This window comes from Natator depressus, chromosome 10 (genome assembly GCF_965152275.1).
Source record: "Natator depressus isolate rNatDep1 chromosome 10, rNatDep2.hap1, whole genome shotgun sequence".
Lineage (NCBI taxonomy): Eukaryota > Metazoa > Chordata > Testudines > Cheloniidae > Natator > Natator depressus.
This window is the reverse complement of record NC_134243.1, coordinates 35,899,782-35,912,797: the sequence shown is the minus strand read 5'-3', so window position 1 is coordinate 35,912,797 and position 13,016 is coordinate 35,899,782. Positions and strand designations below refer to the sequence as shown.

The 13,016-nt window shown below is 49.2% G+C and overlaps 1 long non-coding RNA gene across 1 annotated transcript; it reads right to left on the bottom strand.

Annotated features, from left to right (window-relative positions):
• Positions 1-3,406: 3,406 nt before the first annotated feature.
• On the bottom strand, positions 3,407-7,143 carry LOC141995027 (uncharacterized). Its single transcript, XR_012641235.1, has 4 exons — positions 7,117-7,143; positions 5,673-5,792; positions 4,669-4,793; positions 3,407-3,544 (listed from the first exon to the last, which is right to left on the bottom strand). It is a non-coding gene; the product is annotated as an uncharacterized LOC141995027 (long non-coding RNA).
• Positions 7,144-13,016: the final 5,873 nt, after the last annotated feature.

Genomic DNA, 13,016 nt, shown 5'->3' with positions numbered 1-13,016 from the left:
GCCAGATGTGTGCTGTAGATACAATGGAATAAAAACTGGGTTTGATATTACACTTTCCACGTACCACAAAGCACTTTACAGAGTACTGAGTTAGAAACTAAAAGTGCCACACTACACAGGCAAACGCATCAGCTAGTTGGAACTCAACTAGACATCACAGAGTGCTTTGGATATCAGAAGCTCTTATACTGGGGCTAGAGCAGGGACGGGGGTGTTGGGGAGGGCAAACTGTAATGCATCCAGGTTTGCAACCCCCACTACAGAAGGGATGTCGACAAATTGGAGAGAGTCCAGTAGAGGGCAATGAAAATGATCAGGAGGCTGGGGCACATGACGTATGAGGAATGGCTGAGGGAACTGGGCTTATTTAGTCTGCAGAAGAGAAGAGTGAGGGGGGATTTGACAGCAGCCTTCAGCTACCTGAAGGGGGGTTCCAAAGAGGATGGAGCTCGGCTGTTCTCAGTGGTGGGAGATGACAGAACAAGGAGCAATGGTCTCAAGTTGCAGTGGGGGAGGTCTAGGTTGGATATTAGGAAAAATTATTTCACTAGGAGGGTGCTGAAGCACTGGAATGGGTTACTTAGGGAGGTGGTGGAATCTCCATCCTTAGAGGTTTTTAAGGCCCGACTTGACAAAGCCTGGCTGGGATGATTTAGTTGGGGTTGGTCCTGCTTTGAGCAGGGAGTTGGACTAGATGACCTCCTGAGGTCTCTTCCAATCCTAATCTTCTATGATTCTATGAAATGGCAGCTGTATAATGCCATGGTACAAAGAACTAGGAATTGTATGGAGTGTAGGGGGTGGGGACCTTACCTAGTGACCACCAATAATGTCAATAGTTTTCCCATTCTCTTTTTCAGATACTTCACTGCAATGACCATCGAGCACCCAGTAAAGAAAGGACATTCATGCAACTACATTCTTTAAAGGTTAAAGCAGGCAGAGCAGAGGAGGCATGAGGTAATTCAATAATAGGCTAAGTCAGAGGAGTCGGAAGCAACCCACATAAATGGAGGGAGGAGAAAAGGGACACTGGGAAATAATTTGTCAGCATCCTTTTAAATTGCACACCAAGAGCCACTTACTGCCCTCAGTTCCCATGCTGAACACTTGCATCAATGGGAGTTGCACTTGTGGATCAGCTTTGGGAATGCTATCGGATTTTTCAAACCCACACCTGAATTTTAGCAGGGTCTCATAACCAGCTGGCCTTCCTTTTGTTCTTAGTTTTAAGAATTTCATTTTTCATCATGTTGCTTTTCAATTACCACTGTTAAGTCTTTCCACAAGGGCTCAGTAAGGACACTGGCCCATTGCCACATCTCTCTCTATGTCTAAAATTATCACCTGAGCAAAAGCACTGTCCTTAAATACCATTAATTTCTCTCTCAAACCTACAGACCTAAAAGTGGCAATACTTCAACAAAAAAACTTCAAGAACAGACTCCAACGAGAGACTGCTGAATTGGAATTAATTTGCAAACTGGATACAATTAACTTAGGCTTGAATAGAGACTGGGAGTGGATGGGTCATTACACAAAGTAAAACTATTTCCCCATGTTTATCCCCCACCCCCCACTGTTCCTCAGACATTCTTGTCAACTGCTGGAAATGGCCCACCTTGATTATCACTACAAAAGGTCTCCCCCCCACTCTCCTGCTGGTAATAGCTCACCTTAAGTGATCACTCTGGTTACAGTCTGTATGGTAACACCCATTGTTTCATGTTCTCTATGTATATAAATCTCCCCACTGTATTTTTCCACTGAATGCATCCGATTAAGTGAGCTGTAGCTCATGAAAGCTTATGCTCAAATAAATTTGTTAGTCTCTAAGGTGCCACAAGTACTCCTTTTCTTTTTGCCAATACAGACTAACACGGCTGCTACTCTGAAATCTCTCAAACCTGCCATCCACATCCATCATATGCTCACTCTGAAGCAGAGGTACTAAGCCTGAGGGGCTCACAGTTTTGTTTCACATAAATAGGCTCCGCCAAGACTATTTAGTGTCATTTAGTTTCAGGGCCTGAAAAATCCAATTCCCTGCAACTGAGAAGCTTTCTGCAGGTGAACAAAGGGAACTAAGCCATCAATTGTCACAAAATATAAGCTTTCATTTAAAAAAAAAAAAAAGTTTGTATCCATTTTATTTGAGTGCAGAAAATTAGCAGTGTGAAGAGATTGGAAGCTGATGCAATTCTGTCTTCCCAAGTCTGCAACCGTCTCCCCAGCTTCATTGCCTCTGCTGCTGCTCCTAGCTTTGTCCAGCAGCAAAAATGAAACTGACCATGACAGCTATCAGTTTCAGAGATATTACTGAGAACCCTAGAACAGCAGTGAAACTGTCAAGAATTGCATCTATTTCATGCTGCTACTGCTGTTCGGGAAAGCTCTCAGCAGAAAACATGGCACAAAACTGTGCCCTCGGATATGGCTGGGGACCCTCCCCCGCAACTTCGTAACAGCCCCTAGCTAGAAGGCATCTGATAATTTTTTCAAGCCCTGCAGTATTATGGACCCATCTGCCATGTGATTCCTTCTGTAAGAGCCAAGTGCTTTCATCGTCACATGACAGTTAAACAGGGAAACTCATGCAGTTTCAAGATGATCTCAACATTTCATAAAAAGAAATATTAAGCCAGCTCTAAAAGGAACTCCCATTCAGCCCTGCTTGGATGACTGGAGCATTCCTGGTGACCTGAGGTTTGTACACAAGGGGTGGTTTATACACCTAAGGAGGATGAGGCATAGCTAGGTGCATCTCTGATCTTCTTTCCCCACCCCTCCTGCACTGCCTAGCCCCAAGAATTCATATTTCCCACACAGACAACCTCTAGGCGAAGGGAAAGGTATACTACAAGGTGTTCAGCTACAGAGCAGCTTGTGGGGCTGGGAAAACCCTATCACCTGAGGATGGGGAGGGACTGGAAAAAGTTAGAAGAGAGTATCAGCAAAGACCAGAACAGATATGAAATCTGATGCAGCGGAAATAACATCCCAAAACACCGAATCCCACCTAGCTTCTACCCACCTTGGCAAACGAAACTCATTTTGATATTAGTTAAATGCCCATGATACGTGTGCTATGTACTTAAAAATAGACAATGGAAAGGATAACAAACATGAAAGGGGATCCCACCCCTGAAAAATTCATGTTTAAACCATCTCCCAAATGAAAGTGAATAGCAGGCTGCCATAACAATTGAGATCCCAGGTCTTCAGCTGGGCAACCCACCACCAACAATTCTACATCTCATCATGCCCCAGCTCTCTCAGCCAGCTTCATTAAAAACCAATGTCCATTTCATTTTTTTATTAGTTCTCTATTAGAAGTGATATGTCCCCATCCTCCTGCCCCCTTCCCAAAAATCCACATTTATATTTATAAACCTGTTATGGATCCATCCTCCTCATCTGTTACAGTGGATAAATATCTCTTCTCCATGTAAACAATACAGAGTATTACTGAGCTGGTGTACATTCAATACCCTGCAGTATGCTACAGCAATCCATAACATGAATGATGCTGCAAGGCGGACACCTATTAAAAAAAATTACAGCACTTCCACAATTGACAATAACTAGACTCTTTAAAATTAAATTGTTAAAGCTAACAAGGTGAATTTATCCCTCAGATTATAAATCACTGGAAGGAAAGGGTTTCTAATTAAAAATACTGATTGCCTCAACAACTGTTATGCCAGGGATATCTTCTAACTATTGATTTAATCATCCCTGAGGAATACACAAAACACTAACAGACGTAGTTTTTTCACATGACTGAACATTGAAAATACAGTTTGCTCCTCCCTACCAACATCAGCTGGCATTTTTCATTTGAGGAAGCTATTATTATTTGCACAGCACTGGGATGCTAGGTGCTTTTTACGTGAGAAAACTTCTCTCCGGGAAAACACATTGCGGGGGGTCACATCACTTTTCCTACAGAAGCTCCTGTTTCTCCCGCAAGATTTGTTATCCTCAGCTAAACCATATGGCCCTTCTCCTGAATCCCAGTTCATCCTAGTGGCTTTTACTGATGCGCAAGGGATATCTTCTCCACCTGTGCAGACACCTGACAGCACTATCTAGACATACCCAAGGCGGCAAGTTTCCTACTTCCGGGGAATGTTTGGCTGCCTCTTGGTGGTTATTAGGAAAAAGACTGTGGGTTTTTTTCTCTCCGTGGATGAAATGGAAAATGTCATGTCCTCGGAATTCCAACTAGGCACAAACACGTGCCCACAAACTTTTCAAATGCATTACCCAAGAATGTTCTTGGCACAAACTTCTTTGCAGTTACCCACGCTAGCTGGGCAAAAGCCATAGCTAGACACACCTCTGGCTCTATGGGGAGAAAGAGTTGACTCAGTGACAGCTCCACCATTTGGGGCAGGTTGGGGATAGAGGGGAGGCTACCAAGCAGGTTCCAAGTTTCTTAAACATGTCCTAATAGTCTTAAAGACTTTACAGAAGTACAGAGTACAGGAAAAATGTTCCCTGAGCAGAAAAAGTGGGTGTGATACAACTACGGGAAACCCAGGATTAAACCATACAAGGCAATGTTCCTCAGTCGCATTGATCACTTCTAGAGTTATGAGTTAGAAAGGGGTAAAAATATTTACAATACAGAGGGGGAGGAGAGAGAAAGAATTCCCTCCTTACCTAAATGCAGTAATTCTCACCCAGAGACGAAGACAGTTTGAAAAGGAGAGGGGAAAGGATGAGAAAATCCCTTCCTGTCATGATAAAGGTTTTGTAGAACTTGGACAATGTTTCTCACCCAGACGCTGCAGACAAGAGAATAGAAATGTTGAAGTATGCAGTATACGGGACTGGCATGAATAGGAGCAGAGATTGCAAAATAACTGATTGTTCCTTTAGAGCCCCATTCAGCATTGTACTTAAGCACATGTCTAACTCCAAGCACTGAAGCCAATGGGATTTCTCAAGTGCTTGAAATTAAGCATGCTTAAATACTTTACTGAATAAGAGCCTGAAGGAACAACGCTTTAAGACTTCCCCACTCCCTCTTTTTGAAAAATGTGTAAACTTCTTCTTGACTAAATCCAAGAATCAGCCTCTTTAAAAGAACATATAACACATTCTATTACTAGGAAAGCCACTTCCGTGGTTTTGACTGGCTAAGTTTCAATGCCACCTGTCTGAGAACTTCCGCTGGCTGCCCTCTCTGACAGACCCAAAAACAATCCAACCTCAAATGAAAAAGCAAAAGACCAGCACAGGAACCAGACAGAACTCAATGCTTCATCACACTGGGATAGAGGGTAAACTTTTTAATCACCCTGAGATCCACAATTCCCCTCCTAACAAGACACCCTGAAAAAAATATACCACACCCACTCGCAAGAAAGAAAAAGCAGCCTGCTGGAAGCAAATGTTTACAGCACAGCTGTCTCCTCACCAGAACTTGCATTTCGTAGGGAAATCCTTTTTAAAAAAATTAAGCCCCAATGATGGAATTAACCTGTCAGATGAATGAAAAACTCCAGTTTGCTAAACAATGCATTGTAATTATCAAGGACTTTTTGAATAAGCCATTCAAATGAACAAATCTGCTGTGAAGCCAGTTTAGTTACATTGACAATGGAACCTTTCTTAAAACGAAAGGCCTAGCAAAAATAAAGCTGTTCAAGGAATACACTCACTGCACAGCCTGCACCACGACTTCTACACAGAGGGATCTGTGGGGCTTGCCTCCTCTCCTACCGCAGGGGGACGATGGGATGAGAAGCTATTTCAAGGCAGATTCTTTTCATGCAAAAGGACTGAAACGGAACAGCAAAACAGCATTACAAGAGCATTAAGTAATCCTACCCCTGCAGTTTGCGTTTTGCTATCCAATTAGCTAATCCAAGTGTAAAAGGAAAAGTCTATTCCAAAATCAGAAGATATTTTGCAAGGCATGGCCTATTGGAATACGTGTGCTACTACGGTTTGAAAAAAATTCAAAATAAAAAGAATGGATGCCAGAGCAATGAAACACTAAATTAATGTACCACGACCAGAGGAATCCGGTTTTGGATTGAGAATCAGGGAATCCACATTAGCACTTCAGGTGCAGAAGAGTTTGGAAATGCCTTCTGCTGTTCTCCCTTTCCAACGCTTCCTGTTGCTGTTGGAGGCATGTGCCCCTCTTCCCTCCCCCCCCTTTTAAAAAAAGAGTCAGAAATGGTTTAAAAAAAAAAAAAACATGTAAAATTCCGCCAACATCTCCCTCCCTGCTCCTCATTAAAGCAGACAGCCTTGCTCACTTGTTCCGCTGCCTAGCGAACGGGATGTTCCCCCACCGCATAGTCTGGGCTGGGAAGCAGGAAACCTGTCCTTCCACAAGAACTCTTGCAAAGCACAGACCTGATGCAAAACCAAGTGCATTGCAGGCTTGGTGCCCCTATCTGCACTGGGCCTCCAAAGCCAAGGGTCACATTCGCCCCTGGGGTAACTGCCTTGGAAGCAACGGGGCCAGGGAGAATCCACCCCCCTTGTTTCCGAGGGATGGAGCAGCAATTTCCCTGTGTGTCTGCAGCACAACCCGGCACACGCACAGCACGAAGAGCGCTACGGGACTTCCAAGGAGCAAACACGCCCGCGGAGCCAAGCCGGGCTTAGCCCGACGCAGCAGCGCCCTAACCCGGGCGATTCGCGGCCGCGGCTGAGCTCCGGTGAGGATGCGTTAGCGGCAGCAAGAGGAGAAAGCAGAGGCTGGATCTGCAGAAGCTGCCTCAGCCAGACACAGACCCGGCAGGGATCAGAAACGCTGCCCCAGCCTCTCCCTTCTCCTCCCCGGCCCGCTGCCTGGGGCTCCTCGTCTGCAGGCTTCTGAACTCCCCCGCCCCGCGCCAGGCTGGAGGAGTGCGGGGTCCCAGAGCTAACCCCTCCGCCCCACAAAGGCATGTCCTGGCAGTGCTCAGCCAGCCACGCACCCACCTGCGGGGCGCCCCCGCTGCCCGCCCCCGGGAGGTGCCCGGGCTACCCACGCCACACGGCCACCGCGCACTCCCCACTGCCGTGCATCCGACGCCAGACTGTTGCATCCACCCCCAACGGCCCAGCCCCATGCAACGCCCTCCCCGTTTCACCCAGCCCCCTCACTGTGTCCATGACCCGTGCCCAGCGCCCCCTGCCCCACACAGTAGCTCCCTGCCTGCGCCGCGCCCGCCCCCCGCGGGGAGGGACGCGCTGCCCTCGGGGGACCAGCAGCCCCTTACCCGGAGCACGAAGAAAAGTCGGGGGTGGGGGCAGGCGCAGCCCGGGGCAGGAGGCGGAGACGCTGCGGGCTCCCGCAGGACACACGGCGGCTGTCTCCATGCCCCGGACTCTCTCCAGCAGCTCTGGGAGCTAGAGCTGGGCGGCCCCGCCTCGTCCCGCCCCTGCGAGCGGCGAGGCAGAGGGGTGCCGCCGGGGCCAAGGGCAGGAGAGCCTGAGACAGGCCTGGGGGGCAGACCACTGAGGAGGCAAGAGCCACTGAGGGGAGGCCTTTACGGGGGGGCCGGACACTGGAGGAGGTGGGGCCAAGAGCGCTGCGGGGAGTCACTGGGAGAGGTGGGGCTAAGAGCCGCTGAGAGGGGGCGGTCATGTGGGGGGGAAGAGCCACTGAGCTGGGCAGGTCACTGAGGGTGGGGGGCCAAGAGTCACTGAACAGGTCACTGAGGGTGTGGGGCCAAGAGCTGCTGAGGGGGGCCAGTCACTGGGGGGGACTGGTCACAGGGGTGGGGGGAGCTACTGAAGGGGCTGGTCATTGGGAGACGGGGCTAAGAGCCACTGAGTGGGGCAGGTCACTGGGTGGATGGGGCCAAGAGTTACTGAGAGGGTTGGGTCAGGTCACTGGGGGATGGGGCCAAGACCCACTGAGGAGGGCCAGTCATTGGGAGGTGGGGCCAACAGCCACTGACGGGGACCAGTCACGGTGGGGGAGAGCTACTAAGGGGGGCTGGTCATTGGGAGATGGGGCTAAGAGCCACTGAGTAGGGCAGGTCACTGTGGCGGGGGCAAGATCCACTGAGGGAGGCAGGTCACTGAGAGTGTGGGGCCAAGGGCTGCTGAGGTGGGCAGTCACTGGGGGTGGGACCAAGAGCCACTGAGGTGGGCCGGTCACTGGGGATGGGGGTGGTGGAGCCAACAACCACTGAGGGGGACCGGTCACGGGGCAGGGGAGGGCAAGAGCCACTGGGGGAGCAGGTCACTGAGGGTGAGGGGCTAAGAGTCACGGAGGGGGCCAACAGCCACTGAGAGGAGCCGGTCACTGTGGGGAGGCCAAGAGCCACTGAGGGGGGCAGGTCACTGGAGAATGGGGCCAAGAGCCACTGAGGGGGGAAAGGGTCACTTAAGGTTCTTAGGGGAAGACTCACTGCGGGTAAGGGTCACTGAGGGGGCTTTTGGAGAGTCTGTGTGGGGTTGAGGAAGCTGCGGGATCAAGAGCCATTGCTGGGAGAAAGGTGCTGAGTGAGGATTTGCTGCCTCGCACCCGAGGACCACCCATCTCCTTGCCTCTTGACCACGGCGCCCTGGGTGGTCGCCAACATTGCCTGCCCTAAGGCCGGCCCTGTGTGAGAGAACCTTTGTTTTTACATTTCCCAGCTTTTGAGTGTTTACAATTGTAACCCCAATGTCAGCTTTTGTATTTAATAGAGCAGAAGGGAAAGAAAGAAAACAAGAGATGTACTAAGTTAAATGTTACTTTTAAATCATGTAAAAATATTATGCTAAGACATATACAAGTGGTTGATTTTATGTACTGTATGTTTATAGACACAAAATAGACACACCCACAGTATTGTACATTTGAGGTTTCACATGCATCTAATAGGAAGTACATCAGGGCACAGTACTATGGTTTTCAAAGATCTGGGGATCCTGACACCCCACTAAACACCTGCAGGATCAAAGGACTGCAGTGCTTCCACTCTATTGCTTTTCAACCTTTTCTTTAGATGTAGCTGGCCCTCTCCTCACCCCCAGTCCCGGCTGGCCAGCACTCAACTAGTTGGACTTGTGGGCTGGAATGCAGCTGCAGTTCTTCACTAGCCAGCTGTAGCTGCTAACCACATGCCATGCGGCTGCAACTCACAGTACCCTAGTTTCTCCAGCACTGCTATACACCATGGTGCTCCCATTCCACTCCTATCCCACAGCTATCTGGGAACTCACACACATACGCAAGTTGCAGTCACTTATGACCCTGAACCACCCATCCCCAAGAATTCCAACTGAACTGCTGCTGATTCCCTCCAACACAAGCGTACCTGCACAAAATGTTCTGAAAAACAAGGGAATGAGGACAAAGGCTATGAAAGTACTCCAATTTTACTGAAGTCGATTTTGTGGAACAGATTGTATAAAGTCGAGTGCATGCGTCCACATTAAGCACATTAATTTGGCGGTGTGCGTCCACAGTACCATGGCAAGCATCGACATTCCGAGCAGTGCACTGTGGGTAGCTATCCCACAGTTCCCGCAGTCCCCGCTGCCCATTGGAATTCTGGGCTGAGCTCCGAATGCCTGATGGGGCCAAAAATTTGTCGCGGGTGGTTATGGGTAAATGTCGTCAGTCAACCCTCCCTCCCTCCATGAAAGCAACAGCAGACAATCATTTCGCACCCTTTTCCCTGGATTGCCCGAGCAGACACCATAGCATGGCAAGCATGGAGCCCGTTCAGCTCACCGCAGCAGTTATGACCATTGTAAACACCTCGCGCATTATCGTGCAGTTTATGCAGAACCAGCACCTGAAAAACCAGGCGAGGAGGCAACGGCAGCGTGGTCATGAGGACATGAACACAGATTTCTCTAAAACCACGGTCCCCAGCAATTTGGAGATCATGGTGTTACTGGGGCAGGCTCATGCCATGGAATGCCGATTCTGGGCCTGGGAAACAAGCACACAGTGGTGGGACCGCATAGTGTTGCAGGTTTGGAATGACTCCCAGTGGCTCCAAAACTTTCGCATGTGTAATGGCACTTTCATGGAACTTTGTGACTTGCTTTCCCCTGCCCTGAAGCGCAAGAATACCAAGATGAGAGCAGCCCTCACAGTTCACAAGCGAGTGGCAATAGCCCTGTGGAAGCTTGCAATGCCAGACAGCTACTGGTCAGTCAGTAATCAATTTGGAGTGGGCAAATCTTCTGTGGGGGTTGCTGTGATGCAAGTAGCCAACGCAATCATTGAGCTGCTGCTATCAAAGGTAGTGACTCTGGGAAATGTGCAGGTCATACTAGATGGCTTTACTTCAATGGGATTCCCTAACTGTGGTGGGGCTATAGACGGAACGCATATCCCTATCTTGGGACCGGACCACCGGGCAGCCAGTACATAAACGGCAAGGGATACTTTTCAATGGTGCTGCAAGCACTGGTGGATCACAAGGGACGTTTCATCAACATCAATATGGGATGGCCAGGAAAGGTTCATGACGCCTGCGTCTTCAGGAACTCTGGTCTGTTTAAATGGCTACAGGAAGGGATTTATTTCCCAGACCAGAAAATAACTGTTGGGGATGTTGAAATGCCTATAGTTGTCCTTGGGGATCCAGTCTACCCCTTAATGCCCTGGCTCACGAAGCCGTACACAGGCACCCAGGACAGTAGTAAGGAGCTATTCAACTATAGGCTGAGCAAATGCAGAATGGTGGTAGAGTGTGCATTTGGACATTGAGAGAGTCGCTGAGGCAGTTTACTGACTCACTCAGACCTCAGCGAAACCAATATTCCCATTATTATTGCTGCTTGCTGTGTGCTCCACAATCTCTGTGAGAGTAAGGGGGAAATGTTTATGGAGGGGTGGGAGGTTGAGGCAAATCGCCTGGCAGCTGAATATGTGCAGCCACACACCAGGGCGGTTAGAAGAGCACAGCAGGAAGCGTTGCGCATCAGAGAAGCTTTGAAAACCAGTTTCATGACTGGCCAGGGTACTGTGTGACACTTCTGTTTGTTTCTCTTGATGAAAACCCACCCCCTTGGTTGACTCTAAATTCCCTGTAAGCCACCCGCCCTTCCCTTTTGCTTGCAAAGGAAATAAAGTCACTGTCATTTAAAAAACATGTATTCTTTATTCATTGATTGTAAAAAGAGGGAGATAACTCACAAGGTAGCCCAGGTGGGGTGTGGCAGGAGGGTAGGAAGGAAGGAAAAGGCCACTTTGCAACTTGTTGAATGACAGCCTTCTGTTGCTTGGGCTGTCCACTGGGGTGGAGTTGTTGGGTGCCCAGAGCCTCCCACCCCACGTTCTTGGGCATCTGGGTGAGGAGGCTATGGAACTTGGGGAGGAGGGAGGGCAGTTAAACAGGGGCTGCAGTGGCAGTCTGTGATCCTGTTGCCGCTCATGAACCTCCACCAGATGCCGGAGCAGGTCCGTTTGATCCCGCAGTAGCCCCAGTGTTTTCTCATGCCTCCGCTGATCTTCCTGCCACCATCACTCCTCACGTTCATCAGCCGCTTTCCTGTACTCTGCTATTGTGTACCTCCACACATTCTGCTGAGCTCTGTCAGTGCCGGACGACTGCATGAGCTCAGAGAACATTTCATCGCGCGTGCGTTTTTTTCGCTGCCTTATCTGAGATAGCCTTTGGGACGGAGGAGGGAGGCTTGAAACATTTGCAGCTGCTGGAGGAAAAAAAAGGGAGTGAAGTATTTAAAAAGATAAATTTTACAGAACAATGGCTATACTCTTTCATGGTGAACAACGCTATTCACATTACATAGCACATGTGATTTTGGTACAAGGTCGCATTTTGCATCTTATATTGAGTGCCTGCGGCTTTGGTGTTAGAGCTCACACACGCAGTGCCGGGCAACAGAATTCAGCTTGCAGGCGGCCACGGTAAGCCATAGTCTTTCGGCTTCTGCAACCTTCATAACAGCAGCACCCTCCTCTCCCATACCAAGCAAAGCACGTTGAATTGGCCATTTAGTGCTGCGGTTTTCCTGTTAACGTGCAGCAGCAGAAACCAAACTAACCCCCCACTCCCCACCCCATCCAATTCTCTGGGATGATTGCTTTACCCCTCACCCCACTGCATGTCTGGTATCAGGGAAGATCCCTGCTAGCCAAACGTGAACAGCTCAGCACCAATGCGCCCCCCCCCCCCCCCCCGCATGGCTAACTGCAGGGAGGATTTCTTTTCAGCCACAGGCAAACAGCCCAGTAGGAACGGCCACCTCTGAATGTCCCCTTAATTAAATTCCCCTATTTCAACCAGGTAACTATGAACGATATCACTCTCCTGAGGATAACACAGAGAGATAAAGAATGGACGTTGCTTGAATGCCAGCAAACATCGGGACCATACGCTGCCAGGCTTTGTCATGCAATGATACCAGATTACTTGCTACTAGCATGGCGTGGTAAAGTGTCCTACCATGGAGGACAGAATAAGGCTGCTCTCCCCAGAAACCTTCTGCAAAGGCTTTTAGAGTACCTCCAGGAGAGCTCAAGGAGATGTCCCTGGAGGATTTCTGCTCCATCCCCAGACACATTAACAGATTTTTCCAGTAGCTGTACTGGCCGCAAATGCATCCCAAGTCCTCAGGGCTACTTAATCATTAAAAAATGCTTGCTTTTATAACATGTATTATATTTTAAAAGGTACACTCACCAGAGGTCCCTTCTCTGGCCTGGTTGGGTTGGGAGGGTATTTCAGTCAGGGTGATAAAAAGATCCTGGCTGTTGGGGAGAATGGTGTACTGTGTGCTCTCCTCAAGCTCATCCTCCTCCTCATCTTCCCCATCCACAAAATTCTCAGGCATGGCGGACCGTACCCCATCATCAGAGTCCATGGACAGGGGTGGGGGTAGTGGTGGCGGCCCCCCCTAGAATTGCATGCAGCTCAGCGTAGAAGCGGCATGTATGGGGCTCTGTCTTGGAGCGTCCATTTGATTCTCTGGTTTTCTAGGACGCTTGTCTGAGCTCCTTAAGTTTCACGTGGCACTGTGTTGCATCCCTGCTGTAGCCTCTGTCCCTCATGGCCTCGGAGATTTTTTGAAATGTTTTGGCATTT